The sequence below is a fragment of the Coenobita brevimanus genome, chromosome 108 (genome assembly GCF_032717465.1).
Source record: "Coenobita brevimanus isolate Jiangsu-jjx chromosome 108, ASM3271746v2, whole genome shotgun sequence".
In the NCBI taxonomy this organism is placed as follows: Eukaryota; Metazoa; Arthropoda; class Malacostraca; order Decapoda; family Coenobitidae; genus Coenobita; species Coenobita brevimanus.
The window spans coordinates 10182865-10203781 of NC_137061.1; positions in this window are offsets into that span (position 1 = coordinate 10182865).

Sequence of the window (20917 nt, forward strand, 5' to 3'; positions counted from 1 at the left end):
AATCTACCTTACTTTTAGAGACTTTAATGCAGAGATAGGAAGTGATCCATTCCAATAATTTTACATCCCTCGTTTCACTTTTTTTTTTTTTTTTTTCCAGACTTCCAGAGTAGGATGAGTGTCGCCTTAATTCCAGCCCAGCCTTTGCCTCCTGCCTTCCTCACCACCTAGTGTACGCCAAAGGTATGTGGTCAGATAATTTAGCTTATTGTTTGTGTTTGGTTTGGCCAGGTGTGTGATTAGTGTTTTTTTTTTTTTTTAATTATTATATAGGTATTTGTGTTTGTGCCAGCGATAGGGCTAAATAGGGTACCAGGAGTGTTTATTTTGGGGTCTTTCGCCACACACACACACACACACACACACACACACACACACACACACACACACACACACACACACACACACACACACACACACACACACACACACACACACACACACACACACACACACACACACACACACACACACACACACACACACACACACACACACACACACACACACTCCTGGTTACCTTCGAATTCCACCGAGATCTGCGCACCTTACCTGGTCTTATAATCATTTCACCTGTGCGAGGATAATGTGTGTGGGATTTGTTTTTCTGTCACTCTTTTAGCAGCATAATGAAAAAATTTTGGACAAAATTGCACCAGTTGAGGACCTTCAGAGGCACAAGTGATTAAATTTGGGGACGCGAAAGATGAGTAGTCAGGTCACAAGGCCAGGAGGTAGGGTCAGATATGTTGCTCTTTGACCGACTGTTTGAGTACTAGACAAGTATAGCACGGGTCAAGATGTTGTCTGTGTGTACTCCTTTCATTTGATGGTTGTTATGAAGCCACAGTAACCTCATCAGCTGGTAGGTTTGAGGGTTCTTCATCCACTTTTTCCATAGAGTGCAACTTAAACGTGATCGTGCACTAGGTGACGAGCCAGCAGTTTCTCGCAATCCAGGGGGCCATTTGCTGTGCTGGGTAGAAACCTTATAACCGAGCCACGCCTGGTGATCTAGTGGATTGAGGCTGCCAATTGAATGAGTTCCGTGAAAGTTTACAACCGAGGGGTAGCTGGGGTTTGCTGATCACATAAAGCCACTGAGGGGCGACTGGGGCCGGTCACCCTCTCCTTAAATTCGGAACTGAGTAGCCTAGCCCGGGGATCATACGCTCCTGATGGGGGGAAAGTGACTGAATAATGGATGGATTAATTTCATTTTGTGTTCTTCCTATCTCCAGACGATTTTATTTGGTTTAGGGAGAACTTTTCAAATTGTGTGGGTGAGGTATCTTCATTAGTACCTCCACAACTGGGGGGGCCATCTGACATAAATGAAGTTTCCTGAGGGTGTCAAGGGTGAAATATACATCATCACAGTATTGTCAAGTACCACTTAAAGTTGTAATTAGAGTCTAAGAGTACATTATGTTAAGTAGATAAAGTTTTAAGACAAGAGGGTAAGTTGTATCATATTCTGGTAAATGTCTTGGACTCAGATGACATACTCTTGCTGGATTTGTGTGTGTGTGGGGAGGGGGTTGTTGTGTGTGGGTGTGTTGTGTGTGGGTGTGTTGTGTGTGGGGTGTGTTGCGTGTGGGTGTGGTGTGCTGTATGAGGCTGTGCTGTGTTGTGTGGAGAGTGAATGGTCTATAGTTTCTCCACCTTAACTTTAAATGTATTTTCGTCCCTGTGAACGGTGGTGACAGTGTACAGAGGAGAACCGCTGGGCTGTAAGGAAGAGACTTAGAAAAAAAAAATAATAATAATACTATTGCTGTACCTCATTTTCGTAGCTCGTCATCATTACTAGCACGATGTTCTAGTTTCCATACATACATACATACATACATATATATATATATATATATATATATATATATATATATATATATTAATATATATATATATATATATATATATATATATATATATATATATATATATATATATATATATATGCTTATAAATAGCTAGACAGAACTTAGAGCGCATACCTCCGCCAACGCCTATACCAAACAGCTCAGATCATCACCAGAATTTAATCATTTCTTCTTGGCCCATGGCCCACATATCCACAAATTTTCATTGAAATCCATCAGTTACTTTCATAGATATTTTGTTGGCAAACAGACATACATACAGACAGTGGTGAATACATAACCTTCTCTAAGTCCGTTGGCGGAGGTCACAAAGGAAAGCACAAATCTTCCCCCACCCCCGCCCTGACCAGTTTGGCGTCATTTTTCTGTCGTCTTCGCCACCCCCTGGCGGCGGAAGGAGAAGTTAGGCCCCAGCCTGCCCTAAATGGAGGCGTAATTAACCTAATATGTGAAGTTGGGAGGCCACTTCCACCCTGACAGCCGCCCATCACAATCAGTTTATCACCCCCACCTGTTATGACCTCTTGAGACACGAGATTCTGGTGACAGTGGATCAAAAAATGTTTTTGTTTACATCGGTTATATTCTGAGTGGTAGTGGGAGGCGCCGAACGTCCGTGCATTTGACATTATGCTACGTTTGGATGCCTATACATAGTGTCAGACCTAATGGTTTCCTTTAGACCAAGATAACGTATACTAAGTCGAGTGCTAACGATGCAACCAGACTGACGCCTAGTGACTTAGTGGGTTAAGTTGCTCCATCGGATGTTGCCCAATAGGGTTCCCATTGGACAAGTGGATGGGGTTTATTGCCCACATGTTACTGCCCAAGGGAACTGCTCACTCTTTCTCTACATGTCAAGACGAAATAACCTGGACCTGTGCCCTGACGTCCCTGATGGTATAGTAAGGGATTAGGTAGATATAGAGAAGGATAGTGATAGATATAGAGGTGGGTAGATAGATAGATAGAGAGGGGAGAGCTGTGGTTGTGAAAGTGGCTTTCGTTTCAAGTATAGACCCATATCCCACTTTTTAGCCTGTCTCACGTATTACAAGAAATTTTTCAGTTTTGTTTTGTAAAATAAAACTTTTAACACTGTTTCGCTCCAATCCGTTCAAATGTAGGCGAATCCGATTTGGTGTAAACCGAATTCGTATCATTTGTTCGAGCAAAAGTGCGAAGCCAGCACACGAGAACACATCCAGCGCTGCTCCCCCGGGCCAGCTGGTGGGAGGGGGTGCCAGTTGGAGCAGCCTATGGTCGTAGTTTTGAGGAAATATGAAATTTTCTTATGATGAATTATGCCATTTTGAAATCCTAATAAAAATTAAAAATAGCAGTGAGAAATAGACATTATCAATATTCACAAATATTTTTAAAAATGCCGAAAGTATTGTCGTGACATTGAAGTTACTGAAATTAATTTTTAGTGTAGTTCATTTGTTTGGGCATCTTAGGTAGAAAAAAATAATAATTATATGCTACTGGAATGATGAAAATTGTTCCAGAAATAACGATTTATGATACTGTGTGTGACTGATTTTGTTTGGTGGTGTTTGGTACAGGTGTCGCCATACAAAACACATACAAATTACAGTTTTGGCGGGAGACCAGGTTGCGATGCTGTGATTCTTGTAGAAAGCAATCAACAAAACGAAAGTCACTTCAGTCAAAGCAGGTAAAACTACTGTGGAAAGTGGTGAATGTAATTAACCTTTGTGCTGACACCTTATCATCAGAAGCTACTGGACTGGAACGTTTTCCAATCAGACATGTTGCACACCTCAGTCTGGACACCTGTTACCTAAAACTTCCGGTGTTATCTCAGCGTAACCTGCATGTGGTGGCACCATTATAACCAGGCGGATCCAGTGCCAGGGTATACAAACGTCTCTCACTCCATTTAGCCTTCGAAAAGAGGATGCCGGCCTGCACAGGGACAGTTTCAGCTGGCAGTCCACTGGGTTCACGTCCAGATGAGCCTGGGATCGTCGCCACCACCGGAGCAACAACAATAAGAGCAAGAAAAACAGCAACAGCAATGACTAAGACGAAACTATTTGCCTCTTGTGCCAACCCCATCAGTCCGGCAGTGGCTGTTGTGCTGGCCAAACCCACGGACACCACCGACGAGTTTTATGTGTGTGTGTGTGTGTGTGTGTGTGTGTGTGTGTGTGTGTGTGTGTGTGTTGAAATAGTACACAGATATTTGTGACTTGGCTGAGGAGACAAAAAAACCCCGATGGAACTCAGTGAAATGTTCGCAAAATAAAACTCTCTCTCTCTCTCTCTCTCTCTCTCTCTCTCTCTCTCTCTCTCTCTCTCTCTCTCTCACACACACACACACACACACACACACACACACACACACACACACACACACACACACACACACACACACACACACACACACACACACACACACACACTGACACCCTTACACACACCAGCACCCCCACCCTCACCTGCACCCATACTCACATCCACACTCACACAACTTGTAACCACACCCCATCCCACCCGCACCCTCACACCCACTTCTCATACCCACACCCACTTCTCACACCCACATCCACACCCACACCCACACCCACTTCTCACACCCACACCCTTTGCTGGCATCTTTTTCCCACATTCCTACCTTCACCCTCTAATAACTCTTCAGAATTTTTAACTGCACTCTTTCATAATCCCCCTCCCTCTCTCTTTATCTCCCCTCACTCTCCCCCCCTTCTCTCTCTCTCTCTCTCTCTCTCTCTCTCTCTCTTTTTCTCTCTCTTTTCCCTTGCTTCGCCATCCTCATCCTTCATATCCTCCCTTCAATCATCTGTTACTCCCCCTTCCCCTCTCATTCTCCCTCCCTTTCACTCTTTCCCTTCCCATCCCGTCAGTCTGTCCCTTGACCATCCCTCCCCATCCCTCTGTCCCCTTCTTTCTCTCTTCCCATCCATTCTCCCCTCACACATCCCATCCTATCCCTTTCCCCCTTTCTTCTCCCATCTAATCGTCCCTCCCTTCCGTCTTCCCATCCCCATACTCTCTCCCTTCCATCTCCCTTCATCTGCTCAGTCTTCTCTTTCTTCCGGTGGTACATTGGTTAGAACTTTCGGCTCGCGAGTGAATGGACCAGAGTTCGATTTTCTAGCAGATTACATTGCTAGACTTGATTCTTTCCCCCTGTCCCCTCTTCACTCAGTGATATTTTGGGTCGGGGTATAACGTCATCGCTTCTTTGTTGTATTTAGGAAGACTGGAATTTAAAAATAACTGAGTGTCATTTTAAAGATTTTCATGCTGTCGATGGGTATAAAATCTGTCATTCTTTTTCTTCATCCCCCCCCCCCACTGGCCCCATTTCCTGTGTAGCTGTGTACCGTGTTTAAAGAAAAATCTCTGTTTTAAGGGATTTTCGGTCTCCTAAGGCGTAATCTGAGGAATTTTGTGTAATTTGAGCGATATTAAAGAACTTCAGTTTTGGTGTTTGGAAATGTCAGTTCGGGTTCTGTGGTGTAAATTTCTTGTATATTATAAGTGAAAGATATGAATAATGCCATGTCTCGTAGCATTTTACTCACGCCAAATAACTATTAAATAAAACTCATTTCTGTGAGCAATTCAGTTCGCCGTCAGTGCTTATGTTTCGTCTCTTTAATAATTACAATACCAGCTCACTTTCTTGTTTACCTAGAAAATACCAGTGATGAGTTCGGGTATTAATATTGTATCTGTATATGGTTATTGGTTAGCCTGGGTGTCACTTCTATTATGTCCTGTAGAAAAGCTGCAAATTGAGGCCAAAAGAGCAAGGGTTAAAGATTATTATTTCTTACTAGTGAAAGAAAATCAGTCGACTTTATTTTCATCTATTAAAGAAATTATCAGATTCCAGCTTGCCCCCCAGGCCAGCGGGTGGGTGGGGCTGTGAGTTGGGGCAGCCATTAATCCTGCAATTAAGTGGAAATATTGAACTTGCAGATGTGAATTATACTTTTACAGAACATCTAATAAAAAATAAGTTTGTCCATGTAAAACAGACTTTCTAAATATTCAAAAAAATATCAAACCTGCCCAAAGTAATCTTAGAACCGTTATAGCACTGAAATTATCGGCTTTATTTTATACAGTGGTTCATTTGATCCTTAAAAACATAAGATTGATCACTTAAATGATAAAAATTGGCCCAGAAAAAACGATTTATGGGAGATTATGTGTGACTGATGTTTGGTGGTTGTGGTACCGGTGTCCTCATATGCAAAGCCTGTGAATTAGAGCATTGTGGCGAGTGACAAGTGGCGACGATCTTGTTTAATTTATACAGAGAGAAAGCAGCAAAACGAGAATTACTTCAGCTAAAGGAAAAGGTGAAACTAGAGTGGATAGTGGTGAATTTGAGTAACGTTTGTGCTTAACATTACTGTCATTAGGAGCTACTTGACTACAACATGTTTCGTCCGCAGAAGCACGTTCCATGCCTCAAAGTGGACACCTGCTACATAGTATAATATAGAATATGATTTACATTCATCTTTTCGTATAAAATTTCCATGAGATCTTCTTCCGTGCTACAAGGTAATACTTCTCACTTTTTCCTGCTGGTTTCTGTCGGAGAGTTTGATAGCTAGGGAAGCTTTACTACATTGCTATCCTTGTCTTAAGCTACTAACCTGACCAATACCTAACAGCAAAAAAAGAAAGAACCTAGTGCTTAGAATTCGCAGAATTTCTCCCCAGGTAAAATGGAACTAAAAGAGAGCTAGATATACATTCATCCATTTTACAATATCTGGATACATGGCAGTAGGAAGACTGAGGATTGTAAGCAGTGGCAGGGACAGAGGAAAACAGTACATTAGTTTGCTTTCCCTTGTTCTCCCCTTTCTTTGACCTCCTCTCCTCTCTTCACATCTTACCTCCCCTCTCTTTCACCCTCCTTTCTCCCCACCTTTACTCCCCTCCCTCCCCCCTCCTCCCCTCCCCCGTTCTCCACCCTCTCTCGTCATTCCTTCCCACCCTCTCCTGTCCCTTTCCTCATTATCTCCCTTCTCCTCGTCTCCACTTACTTAGCTCCCTCTTACCATCCCATGACTTTCTTGCCCTTTTCCTCATCCTCATCCCCTTTTCAATCCCCTCTCCCTTTCTTCCGCTCTCCATCTCCTCATCGTCCCCTTCCTCATCACCCTCCCTTCATCTATCCCTCCTCCGCCCTCTCTCTCCCCTCCGTATCACCTCCCAGTTCCCTTGTCATTTCTCCCCTCCTTCCCCCTCTCTTTATTCCTCTCTCCATCTCCCCTTTTCCTTCTCGTCATCCCTATTTCCACTCCCACGTCTCCCATCTCCCCCTCTCCCACTTCCCCTCCCGTTTCTGTCCCCTCCCATTCTCTCCATCCCCTGCCTTTCCCGTTTTGTCCTTCCCCCCATCCCTTTCCACTCCACATCTCCTTCTGCCCTTCTAATCCCTCTCCTTCTTTCTCCCCTTCCCCTCTCAGGTTCCCTTCCTTCTCCCCCTTCTCCCCTCTCTTCATGCCCTTATTCTTACTCATCTCCACTTTCCTATCCTCTCATCTTTCCCTACCCTACCCTTCCCATCTCTCCTCTCCCCTTCTCCCCGTCCTCCAATACCACTTCTATTTCCCCTTTTCCTCCCTCACTTGCCCAGCCGACCCCTGCTTGCGACGACTGTTCTTTCGGCTTTCTTCACCACCTATCATTTTTTTTAGACGAGCTGTGTAAATATTCGTGTCCAGCTAGACTATCTGTGTGTACTCGTATACTCGTTAGTGTCCTGGACGTATTACCCCCGTGTATGACGTGCGAATCCAGCTTGTATACTTGGGATTTTGTGCATGTTAAGTGTGCGTCCCTTGATTGTGAAACGTACCCGTGCTTCGCTCTGGCAATATCTACAGCTAAGTACCGTATCTTGTCTCTGTGTTTTGCTTGTGTGATATCTACTTGGTGATGGTGCAGCGTCCAGGTGAGTGATGGAGCTGATTGTTTGCCTAGTGTGAGGGGTTTGTGTTGCGTTAATACAGTTTGTTTTTTCTTCGTGAGGTTTTTTGTTTGATTTGTGTTTAAGTTCCCAGTTTCAGCCTTGTACTTTATTTGTTTGCCTTTATCCGTCCAGCAGTTGAGTGTTTTGGCCGGTGCCCTTCACTTCTTTGAAGGGTAAAAAATTGTATCCTTTACAAAGAAATCTGTTTACATTGCGAAACTCATCATTCGCGATATTTCAGCACTGTGCTGCCAGAATGCGTGAGGAAGTACACTCTCATAATCCAGGAATTTGTCTTATATATTCATTTGATCTAGACTAATATTAATTTCAATAATGTTGCATTTGGGTAGTAACTTGCTATTGTATTAGTGCTTCAGTGTATTAAAACTGTGAGTGATTAATTCATGTGTGAGGTGTTTACATCAGCGTTTGTTTTCAGTTTTCGACACCAGGTGATAAGCTGTTGTGTTGTGTTGCCAAAGATACATGTTATGAAATTTGTATTAATCTTGTTACAAAGCTTAATACTCCTTTTTCTTTGCAAGGAACAGTAAACTGTATTGACATTTGCGAGCACGATTTAGTCTCATTTATGTACAAGTATCATTTGACTCCTAAAGCCTGGCATGGAATCTGGCACGTCACTCGCTGTACCCGGCGATATTTACAGAAGGTGTTCTTATCCTAACACTACACACAGCATGTATTAGCCGGATTTCTCTTCGTGCATTTTATATATTGATTAACCCATTAGTGTGCAAGTTTCCTACATTGGAGATTGGGCTGGAAGCGTCCTTAGCGTACCGCCCTCCGCCGAAACCGCTCATAGTCGCCAAGCCCATAGGTCCATACGCTGAGGTTCCCCCTTTAGTAACTTCTGAAAATGCCCGGTTCTGTACTTTTTTTTTTTTTTTTGACGCTGCGTGCTAATGGGTTTATGCTGTTTTTTTTTTTTTTTTTTTTTTTTAACGTCATTTAATCAGTAATATTGACATAACGTCCAAGGTAATGATGATATTAGTGTTGCTGTAAGAAATTTTTCCATTTATAGGCATCGTTTTTCTTGTGCATTGTGTGTGTGTTTTTTTTTCATCTTGTTCTTGCCTCTTATTTTTCTGGTATTAGTAAAGTATTAAATACGGTGGAATGAGGAGGCGAAACAAGCTGGGGCAGAGAAGAAAGCACATACTGACAGGATGGGACGTAGTACAATGGATGATACGGGGAGACGGAAGATAAAGTTGCATGTAGGGAGGAGGACAGAGGTGAAAGTTCTAGCAAGAAAGGAAAGAGTGATTGAGGAGGCTGGAAGAAATCTGAGTGTAAAATGGAGAGAATGTAAGAAACTGTTTTGGAAGGAAGTCAGCAAAGTAAGACAGGGTGATAAGGGAAGCAGTGAAGGAGTGAGATGAGAGACAAAAATGGCAGAATGTTGGTGGAAAAGGGAGAAAAAGTAAGCAGATGGATAGACTCTTGAAGAATGGTTGAATGTAGAAAACGAAAATAGGGCAAGTATAAGTGGTTAGGGAATGGCTGGGAAAAGACAAGAGGCGAGTAGGGAGGGGAAAATAATTGGAACGGAAGTATTTGAAGCAGTGAAGAAAGTTAAGATAGGGAAATCCTCAGAAACAGAAGTAGTTTGTAGCGAAAAGTTGAAATACGAGGGAGAGTTAACGATTGATAGGATATGAAAGATGTGCAGACTGGCCTGGGAGGATGATAGGGTCCCTGAGGATTGGTAGTCAGGCATAATTGTTCCCCCTTACGAAGGAATAGGAGAAAGAGAAATGTGTTGTAGTGATAGAGGTAGTTGTCTTCTCGGCGTAATAGGAAAAGTGTATGGTACGATACCTGTCAATAGAATTAGGGAATTTGTATATCGATGGAGCTATAGAAAAGATACTAGGTAGGGCACTGGATGCTGGCGTGTCTCAAATGGGAAAGGGTATGGTTTGGAAATTCTCGTACTGTTGTTTACTGATGATACTGTATTGTTAAGTGAAGGTAAATGTGAGCAGCAAGGCATGGTGAATGAGTTTGGGAATGTATGTAGGAAATGAAATTTAAAAGTGAACAAGAGTAAAGTCATGGTCTTAGAGGTAATGAAGTCACAGCATACACAGTGAGACTGAATGGTGAGGAAGTGGAGAATGTAAGTTCATTCCAGTAGGTAGGTAGTGTGGTGAGTAAGGATGAAAGCTTAGAAGTGATTTTTTTTTTATGTTTCCGGCTCTGGGCATAGGCTTCACAGCCTGCTCTCAAGGCCCAGTAGTCCTCCTACATACCATACACCTCTACATGTCACCACTTCGGCGCAAACACCCACCTTCCATATTGAATACTTGCTAGGGCTGTCTCATACAGGACTGGTGTATTGGTAATAGCGGGGGTATTTTTATGACATGTCGACGGGTCTTCTGGTAGACCAGTAAAGTCTGATTTTAAGAAATTCAAATCCTTAAACTGTTCCCTGCCTTAGCCAGGATTTGAACCTGGGTCCGGTAGGACTGCAGGCCACCTCTCTACCGATTGAGTCACCGCCTTCCCCAGATACAGCAGAGTAGAAAGGTTGCTGGTTCACTGAAAGCGCTGATAAGGAATAGGGAAGTGAGCATGGAAGTATACAGTAAGTCGCTGCATGACAGTCTTATGATACCAGCTCTAACGTATGGAAGTGAAGCTTGGATCCTGCAGGAAGGACACAAGTCAAGAGTGAGAGCAGTGGAAATGAGTTATTTGAGAGGAGCATGTGGAGTTACATGGAGAGACAGACAGACCATTGAGGAAATAGAGGAGCGTTGTGGTGCTGATGTAGATTTAGTTGAAAGTGTTAAGAGAAATACCGAGATGGTTTGGCCACGTGGAGAGTATGGAGAATGAGAGACTGACTAAAGAGTGTCTGAGTGAGGCGGAGAGGGAGACCAAGGATGGGATGAAGGATTGGAGTGGAGAGCTATATGAGGGAAGGGGGAGAGTGAGTTGGAGAAAGTGTAGTCAAATGGCACGGGACAGGGCGACTTGGAAGCGATTTGTTTGTGCCCGCCCCTTCAGTACTTAAAGTGTCTGACAATGGATAGATAGATAGGTAGATAGATAGATAGATTATTGATTGATTGATTGATTCGAATTACTCAGAGGTCATGATATATGGCGGTCGATAAATATTTCACAGTAGATCAGCCAAATTCTGTGAGAGGTAATGGTAATAAAATAAACGGCAGACGATTGCAGTCACATGAGCCGATGCATTTCTTCTTCAGAGTTGTCAGTGTATGGAACAAGTTGCCCGCACGTGTACTATATTGTGATACAGTATTAGCCTTTAAAAGTCGCTGGGATAAGTATCCGTCTTCTAACCTCTAAGTATATTCACTCCCGAGTAATATAGCTCTGTAACATCTATAATATTTTCTTCTTTATTCCTTACATTCCAGAGCTTGGAGGACAGAACCGCAGAACAACATCGATACCAATTGTTCATTTAATGCTACTTTCTTTTACAGGTAGATAGTGTGGTGGTAGGTGGTGGCGACACCATCCACGCACTTTATGTAGTGCTTCCCATTTCTTCCTTCACCTTGTATTGTTCTTTTACTATATATGTCAGCCCTCCTCTCTTCCTATTTCTCCCATCTTCCTGTCACTTTCTGTTATCCTTCTTGCTACCTATGATGGCTCAGTACCGTATTGGGTGACAAGCTAATGGTTTCCTGTAACCCAGAAAACCATTTACAACGCTGGGTGGTATCTGTATAATCAAATAACGGTTTAATGTGGAGTATACTATGGTGGCCTTGTTACTGAGTGGAGAGATACGAATGCACTGTCCATCCAGGACCCAAACCTCCGCACTCTGCCCTCATTTTGACGTGGCGAGGCACCGTCCAACGCAAGGAACATGGCTTCATTGCACAGGTTGGCCCTGGAGGGGCTGTTGCTTGCCTGCGGTTGATTGGTCTGCTTAGCCATACAAGCCGGGGTTCCTCATCAACAAAACAACATATAGATAGTGTGGAATGTAATTGCTTTCCCTCTTTCCTATGAAATTTCTGTGACAACTTTTGTATTTCTCATGGTGGTCCATGTCACTTCCTGCCGCCTTCGACTGGAGGGTTTGGGGTGGGGGAGCCATGCCGCATTTCTGTCGTTATCTGTAACTCATAGAATAGTTTTGTTAGATATATTCTTCCCAGTAACAAACAGCCACGAAAAGACCAACAGGTCTGTCGCTGATTGCTTTCCCTTGTACTCCTTTGTATTTCCTTTGTGGTCTCCCTCTCCCTCATTTTCCCCTCTTCTTTCCCTTAACCATTTCTCCCTCACTCCCCCCCCATCTCCCCTCTCATTTCTCCCCTCCCCACTCCTCTCCCTCCAGGTAACCCAGGTAATAAGGTCACCTGTCACCTGGTTGGATGCCATCTGACGTACACTTTGTAGAGCACCAGCGTACCTACACTAGACTCACCTGTTTGTGTATACCCCATGTTTTATTCACAGCAGGCTTTTCTCATTTACCGTGTGTGTGTGTGTGTGTGTGTGTGTGTGTGTGTGTGTGTGTGTGTGTGTGTGTGTGTGTGTAGAGGATTAGTGTAGTGTACCTGCTGTAAACATGACATATTCTCTCGCCATATAAGTTTTCATCAGAGCTACTTTTTCTCCTACCTTTTGTATGTGTTTGTGTGTAAGATTTCAGTGAACCTTGTTATTTGGCGCCTATATATCTGCAGCCCCCCTCTCTCTCTCTCTCTCTCTCTCTCTCTCTCTCTCTCTCTCTCTCTCTCTCTCTCTCTCTCTCTCTCTCTCTTAATGTGTGTGTGTGTGTGTGTGTGTGTGTGTGTGTGTGTGTGTGTGTGTGTGTGTGTGTGCAAATGCTCAAGTTTATGCTGCTACAAGTTTTTGTTTAGGAGTTGAAGCATGAAATTCAGAGAGAGAGAGAGAGAGAGAGAGAGAGAGAGAGAGAGAGAGAGAGAGAGAGAGAGAGAGAGAGAGAGAGAATCAAATATTGGGAGGGTTGGGCGTACATGGGTGGATGCAGTGTGCTGAGATGGTGTTGAAAGGTGGGGCAGGGCGAGGCGGGGTGAGTATACCCTGTGAAGTTATAGCTTGTACACTTAAGTATTAATACTGAACCAGTCCATCACGATAAGTAATGAGACAGTGAGCTATAACTTTTGAAGGCTATTAAGGTGATTGGGAAGGCCAGCGTCTTGCCAGATTATCATGTAAGAGTTTCATAATTATTCGACTTCAACGTGCCACGGTATATACTGTATTTTTTCCGGAACTGTACATTGGTGGTGTCATTAAATTTTTTCTTACAAATATCAGCAGTAAGTAGTAGTAGTAGTAGTAGTAGTAGTAGCGGTAGTAGTGGTAGTAGTAGTAGTAGTAGTAGTAGTAGTAGTGGTAGTAGTAGTAAGAGTAGTTGTATTAATGGTGGTGGTTGGTGGCGATAGTAGTAGTAGTACTAGTAGTGTTGGTGGTGGTGGCAGCAGCAGTAGCAGTAGTATTATTGGTGGTGGTAGTAGTAGTAGTAGTAGTAGTAGTAATGGTAGTAGTAGTAAGAGTAGTTGTATTAATGGTGGTGGTTGGTGGCGATAGTAGTAGTAGTACTAGTAGTGTTGGTGGTGGTGGCAGCAGCAGTAGCAGTATTATTATTGGTGGTGGTAGTAGTAGTAGTAGTAGTAGTAGTAGTAGTAGTAGTAGTAGTAGTAGTAGTAATAGTAGTATTAGTAGTAGTAATTGCCGTTGTTGTTTTTGCATCCTCGGCCACTGTTACTGGACACTCCCTGATATCTTTCGTTGGGGTTAAGAATTGTTTGTGTTACATCAGTGTGGTGCTTGAGGTGAGTGTGTTGTGGTGTGGGGGTTACATTCGAGTGACGGCAGAGGCGATTTTCTGTGAATTATGTTTTGTATTGTGAAATGGATGAGGTGAGTAACAGTGCTGCGGTGTGGGAGGGGGTGGATTACAGTGAGGGCAGTGTGGATGGCTTATGATTTGTGATTGTGTTGGTACTGAAGGGAAAATGGATGGCCACGTCACAGTCTGGCTGGGTGCGTTGGTGTTTCTCTGGATATGGTCATTACTGAGAGGTGGTTATTTGGCGGTGGTTCGTGACTGCTGGTTTTATATATATTTGTGACGTGGAGTGTTTGATGGAGGTGGGTGGGGGTTCTTGAGACGCTCTGTAGTGTGGGGATTATTTTTTCTTTTTATGTGGGGTGATGCAAAAATATTAATTGTCTCTACCTTGACTAAACATTGAGAATCACCCTTGAAATCAAATAAATGATACAAATAGGCAAAGTAGATGAAGCAGCTGGTGTCTAGTTCAGCGTTAATGGTAATTTGAGAGATGGTCTGCAGCCTGGCATCCTAATGAAGTGTGTGCGTTATCTGATCATGAATAAGCAAGTGCATGCAGGATACAAGAGCACCTGCCGACTGTTGGTAAATGTCAATACCTCACTTGTTGAAGCCAAGGGGACACTTGCCACTAAGCATCACGCGATTTTGCTTAGCTGCTAGATTTTGTTCAGGGGCTAGATTTTGTTCAGCTGCTAGATTTTGTACCAGTTAACCAGTTGAATACGGTGATGAGTTTTGATGAGACCTTTTAAAGTTACTGTTGTGCTACCATGTTAGTATGAACGTGAACCCGGTGGACTGTGGGTTGAAATTGCCCCTCTCCTGCAGTTCATCATCCTTCTTTCTTGAGAGAGAGTTAAGGGACACCTATATAACCGTATAATCGGTGCTACCAATAGAAGGTGAGGTTTCATTTAATTCCAAGAGTTGTGCCGACCGTAAGAGGGATAATGGCAACAGTATTAACACTCCCTGGTTAGTGTGACCCTGTTAGCTGCATAAAATCGTCTGGCGTTAGCTGGAACTAAATGTTGGAACTGCTCCGTCCAAGATAGTGCCAATCGCTGACGTAAATACTGCAACTTTCCCTTCACCTCATGCGTATGGGTTCGATATCAGGAGTGGCTGTAGGGGTCGTGGCCATCCATCCATATGTGTACTGGACTTGGGTAGCCTAGCCTCGGCCCCCTACACATCAGAAGGGCTAATATCATCTTTTTATGTAAACAATATGCACTTCTTACAACCTGTTTTATTATTACCCACAAATGACTTCCTCCCAAGCATCGCCGCCAGAACCAAGATACGGTAACCTACATTTCCTTCTGCTTATGACCTCCAGTCTTTACGCAGTGTGCTCAGGCGTCTCGAAATGAACGGATCTTGAAACTGGCTCTCTGTTATTTTGTTTTCTTGGAGGGAACAGTCTCACGGACATCCAGCCTTGGGTTCCCTCCTTGAAAAAAAATAAGTAAGTAAATCAGGATTCTTTCTTCACTCTAAATTGCGATTGATTTCTAGAGCTGACCCGGCCATGAGACGATTAACTGCATATAAAATACACACGCACACACACACACACACACACACACACACACACACACACACACACACACACACACACACACACACACACACACACACACACACACACACACACACACACACACACACACACTGCTCTCAGGTTTCTCTACTCCCTCTCAGCTGAATAAAATCATTCTAAGTTAGTGTAGAATACTAGAGTTCTCCCGGCCGTGAGAGGGGTTAATTGCACACATAAAGACTGTAATTTTCTCGTCAGTTCATTTGTGCTGTTAGTAACAAATGATATCCACAGAGTTGGTACTGTATGTAGGATAAACCAATCATAGACTCCAGTACTGCATGTTGTAGTACTAGTAATTGTAGTAGTAGTAGTAGTTGTTGTTGTTGTTGTTGTTATTGTAGTAATAATAGTAGTAATAGTAATTTTAGTAGTAGCAGTAGCAGCCAGCCTTCCACCCACACCCTGCCGCCAAGATCAAGGTATCGCAGAGCCTACCGTAATTAATAAGCAAACTCGGGGTAATTAAAAACTTAACATAATTACCCATTAAAAAGTTTATTTATCGGTGTCATTTTATAAGTTCACGCCACCTTTCAGGGTAAAGAAAATTGAGCCGTGTTCGAGTGATATACGAGGCTTCCTAACACCTCATCTTTAGCGATTTATTGTGCACGATAACACTGTCTCTTGTTTACGCTGCTTTAATATCGATATGGTTTGCTTAAAAAATATGCAGAAGTATACTGAGGTGTAATATGCAGGATAAATCGCTTAAGAAGATGTGTTACGGAGTTCCAGATATGTCATACGAATGCCACATTTCATACCATCATACCAGTCTTGATTTTGAGAGCCCGAGCATTTCTTCAGTATGGACGGTGGGTATTGGTGGCCAAGTGGTGATATATCATAAAAACACCCCCGCCGGTACCATTATACCTCCCTAAATGAATGAGTCCTTGCATGTATTAGTGATGGACGGTGGGTATTGGCGCCGGAGTAATGGCATTTGAGGGTATGTTGCATGTAAGGCTGCTGGGACTCCGAGGACTAATTGCGAAGTCTGTATACAGAATAGGACACACACACACACACACACACACCGTCGTCAGGGGGATAAGGGCAGGTGACCACAAACCCCCCCAGTCACCTTTAGGGGCATCAAACCTTCCCGTAGCACATGGCACAGTGTTAATTTTGAAAACAGACTCTGTATAAAATATCCTAATGTCTAAAGGAAAAAACTCATGGTAGGATTATTATCTATCTATCTATCTATCTATTGCCAGACGCCTCAATCTCGTTTGGGGTGGCCACAAACAAATCGCCTCCACGTCGCCCTGTCCCCCCCCATTTCACTGCCCTGCTTCCAACTCACACCCCCCTCTCTCATATACCTCTCCACCCCATCCCTCCATCTCATCCTCGGCCTCCCTCTCCCTCTTCCCCCCTCCACCTCACTCACATACACTCTCTTCGTCAGTCTTTCACCCTCCATCCTCTCCACATGGCCAAACCACCTCAGTGTGTTTCTCATAACGCTTCCTATCACATCCACATCCACACCACAACGCTCCTTTATATCTTCATTCGTCAGCCTGTCTCTCCACGTGACTCCACAGGCTCCTCTTAAATAACTCATTTCCACCGCTCTCACTCTTGACTTGTGTCCTTCCAACAATGTCCAAGCTTCACTTCCGTACGTTAGAGTTGGTATCACAATACTGTCATGTAGTAACTTTTTCACTTCCATGCTCACTTCCCTGTTTCTTATCACTGCTTTCAAAGAACCAGCAACCTTTCTTCCCTGCTGTACCCTTTCAAGCACTTCACCCTCCAAACCTCCATCCTTACTCATCACACTACCCAAGTACTTAAACGTACTCACATTTTCCAATTCCTCACCATCCAACCTCGCTGTACATTCACTAACTTCACCTCTCTCAAAGACCATCACTTTACTCTTCCCTACATTCACCTTTAGATTCCGTTTCTTACACACTCTCCCAAACTCATCCACCAAGCCTTGCAACTCCCCTTCGTCTTCACTCAACAACACAGTATCATCTGCAAACAACAGCACAGGGAGTTTCCAAACACTATCCTCTCTCACCAGGGCCACTTCAACATCCACTACCCTACCTTGTACCTCTTTTATTACCCTATCCATGTACAGATTGAACAACCATGGAGACATGACACATCCCTGTTTCAAACCAACTTTCAAAGAGAAAAATTCACTTAGTTCACCATCCACACGCACTGCAGCCTTCGCACCATCGTACATACTCTTCACAGCATTCAACAACTTCCCATCTACTCCATATATTCTTAACACTTTCCACAATCCTTGTCTATCCACCCTGTCATATGCTTTCTCCAAATCCATGAAAGCCGCATACAACTTCTTTCCCTTCTCTAGAAACTTTTCCACTAAAGATCTAAGAATGAATATCTGATCTACACAACCTCTTCCCTTCCTAAAGCCTCCCTGTTCTTCTCCAACTAATTTCTCTGTTCTTTCTCTAACTCTGTCAATAAGTATCCTGCCATACACTTTTCCTATTATACTAAGAAGACAAAGGCCCCTATGATTACCACACACTTCTTTTTCCCCTTTTCCTTTGTACAAGGGAATAATTATACCTGACTTCCAATCCTCCGGGACTCTACCTTCCTCCCAGGCCAATCTGCACATGATTATTATTTTATTTGTGGTAGGTAGGGGCGCTTACCATCCACTCACTTGATGTAGTGCTGCTCTTGGGTGTCTGCCCTTTCCTCTCCTCCTTCCTTTCCCTCCTTCCACTTCCGTCTTTATTCATTCTTTCCTTGTCCTTTTGCCTGCGGATGACTTTACATTCCCTCTTTTGTCTTTCATTCCTTCATTCTTTCCTGTTCCTTCTGCCTATGGGTGACTCTACACTGAGTGACAAGCCGAATGGTTTCCTGTACATCAGGAAACCATTTAGTACGCTGGGTGGTAATCATACAACCAAATTTTGGCGCCTGATGGTTTAGTGGGTAATTTTTGCGCTCCAATCGGACTGAGCCGATGAAGGTTTATATCCAAGGGATGGTTGGGGTAATTGGTCACCTAATGCCACTCAGGGATGAGTGAGGCTGGTCACTGTCATCATAAATGTTAGGACCAATTTGCCTAACCCCGGGCTCCTACGCTCCTCATGGGGCAACGTAGGAATGGGTGATGGATGGATAGATTATTATTTTTATTATTATTATTTTTATTATTATTATTATTATTATTATTATTATTATTATTATCATCATCACACGTATTGCCTATCCAACACTGATTAATGTTCTCCTAGGCGGGAAGAATGGCCCACCCACCCCACCCCACTTCACCCTAGCCCACCCACCCCTTCGCCACGTCACATTATCCTCCCTCTTCCCTCCCCATTACCCTTGCCTTTTCCTAGTTATCTTTTTCATATGTCCTTTTTAATGGGATGGTTGGTGGGCAGAGAATAGGTGTGGTCAAGAAGGCATAATTAATGAAACAAAATAGTGTTAGAGTTGCATGGTACTTCCCCCTCAACACCTCCTTCTTCCCCCCCTCACCCTCCTCCTCCCTCGCCTTCACCTCTTCCCTCTCTCTCTCCCCCCTTCACTCTCCTCCTCCATCCCTCCTTCATTCTTCCCCTCCCTCCACTCTCCCGCTCCCTCCTCTTCACCCCTCCTCCTCCCTCCCCTTCACCTCTCTTTCTTCCCTCCCCTCCTCCCTCATCTTCTCCTGTCCCCCTCCCTCCCCTCCCGCCTCCCCTTCACCTCTCCCCCTCCCTGCACATCACATTTCCTCAGCGTTTCAGTCCAAATTTCAGTATGTACAGACTAGAAACTCAAAAACAGACTGGAAAAGATTGTATTATTGTCTTTGCTAGATGCTAACAAACAGCCGATGACGAAATAGCGAAACACAGAATAAAAGACTTCCAGTAGAAACAAAGAAATATTAAAAAGAAAAAGAAAAAACGACAAAAAAGGAAGGACAGGCAGCCATAAAGGAGATTCAACACAGCTCCCCTCAACCCCTCAGGCCTTGATTGTGGACGAGAGAGAGAGAGAGAGAGAGGGAGAGAAAGTTGAGCTCTTCTACGACTCTTTTTCTTTTTCTTTTTTTACCTGCATGTCGTCACGGTGCTTTCATTACCTGGGCAGCCCACCTTTGACTGCCAGCCGTCCTCTGTTTACCTTCGCCCTCCACCCCCCCATGTGCCGCTGCCCTACCTCTTATTGCCTGTTGCTGCCCCTTCAAACCTCCAAGCCTGTTACTGTTGCTGTAGACTCCTGTTACCATTACTTTAGACTCTGTTACTGTTACTTTATAGGCGTCTGTTACTTTAGATTCCCAGTAATGTTACTTAATAGACTCCTGTTACTTTAGACTGCTGTTACTGTTACTTTAGACTGCCAGGCTGGTATCGCCGGCAGATCCTCCCGCCAGTCTCAGGCAGCAACAGTAATTCATACTCTTTCTCTTTGTGTCTCCCATTTTAGTGAAGGTTTTCTTTTCTTTTGTGCACATTAATGAGTGTGGGTGTTTATTCCTCCTGCTGTAATGTTTTAGCGGCCTGCTGGTGTTGATGCGGTGTTGTTTACACACACACACACACACACACACACACATGCACACACACACACACACACACACACACACACACACACACACACACACACACACACACACACACACACACACACACACACACACATACACACACACACACACACACACACACACACACACACACACACACACACACATACACACACACATACACACACACACACACACACACACACACACACACATACACACACACACACACACACACATACACACACACATACACACACACACACACACACACACACATATATACACACACACACATATATATATATATATATATATATATATATATATATATATATATATATATATATATATATATGTGTGTGTGTGTGTGTGTGTGTGTGTGTGTGTGTGTGTGAAAGTGTGACTTCAGAATATATATATATATATATATATATATATATATATATATGTATAAACTTCTTGAAACACATGGCATCTTTTCTAGGTTATGTTTATGACCTACAGAGGGTTTAACGCAACCGCGGAGACTTGCCGTAATGCGAAGGGTTATATATATAACCTACACTGACCTCTTTACTTCAGAGGTTTTTTTCCAATAAATGACTAGAAAATCATCTGTTAGCGTCAGTTTAAAAATATAACAAGAAGGAGCTTCAGAGACTAACACTCACACCTGCAGTTGGTGTATGGGACGAGGAATTGATTTGGCTCAGTGACCTTGATCTTCCACCGATTTTCCTCAAAATCGAATTTCTGTACTTCATTCTTGTCTGACCCTCATCCCTTCCATTAAGTATGGTCCAAAGCTGATCACAACTGTTTACGATGACTGCCCTGTGAGGACCGTTGATATACAGTTCTCGAAATCAAGTCACTGCATCCTTGGCTAACCATTAATTCTTCCACCAAGAAGAGCTTAAGTTGAATGAAAATGTTTGAGTTGTAAGGTCGAACATCTGACTTTGTCCTGTGACCCTGACTTTTGACT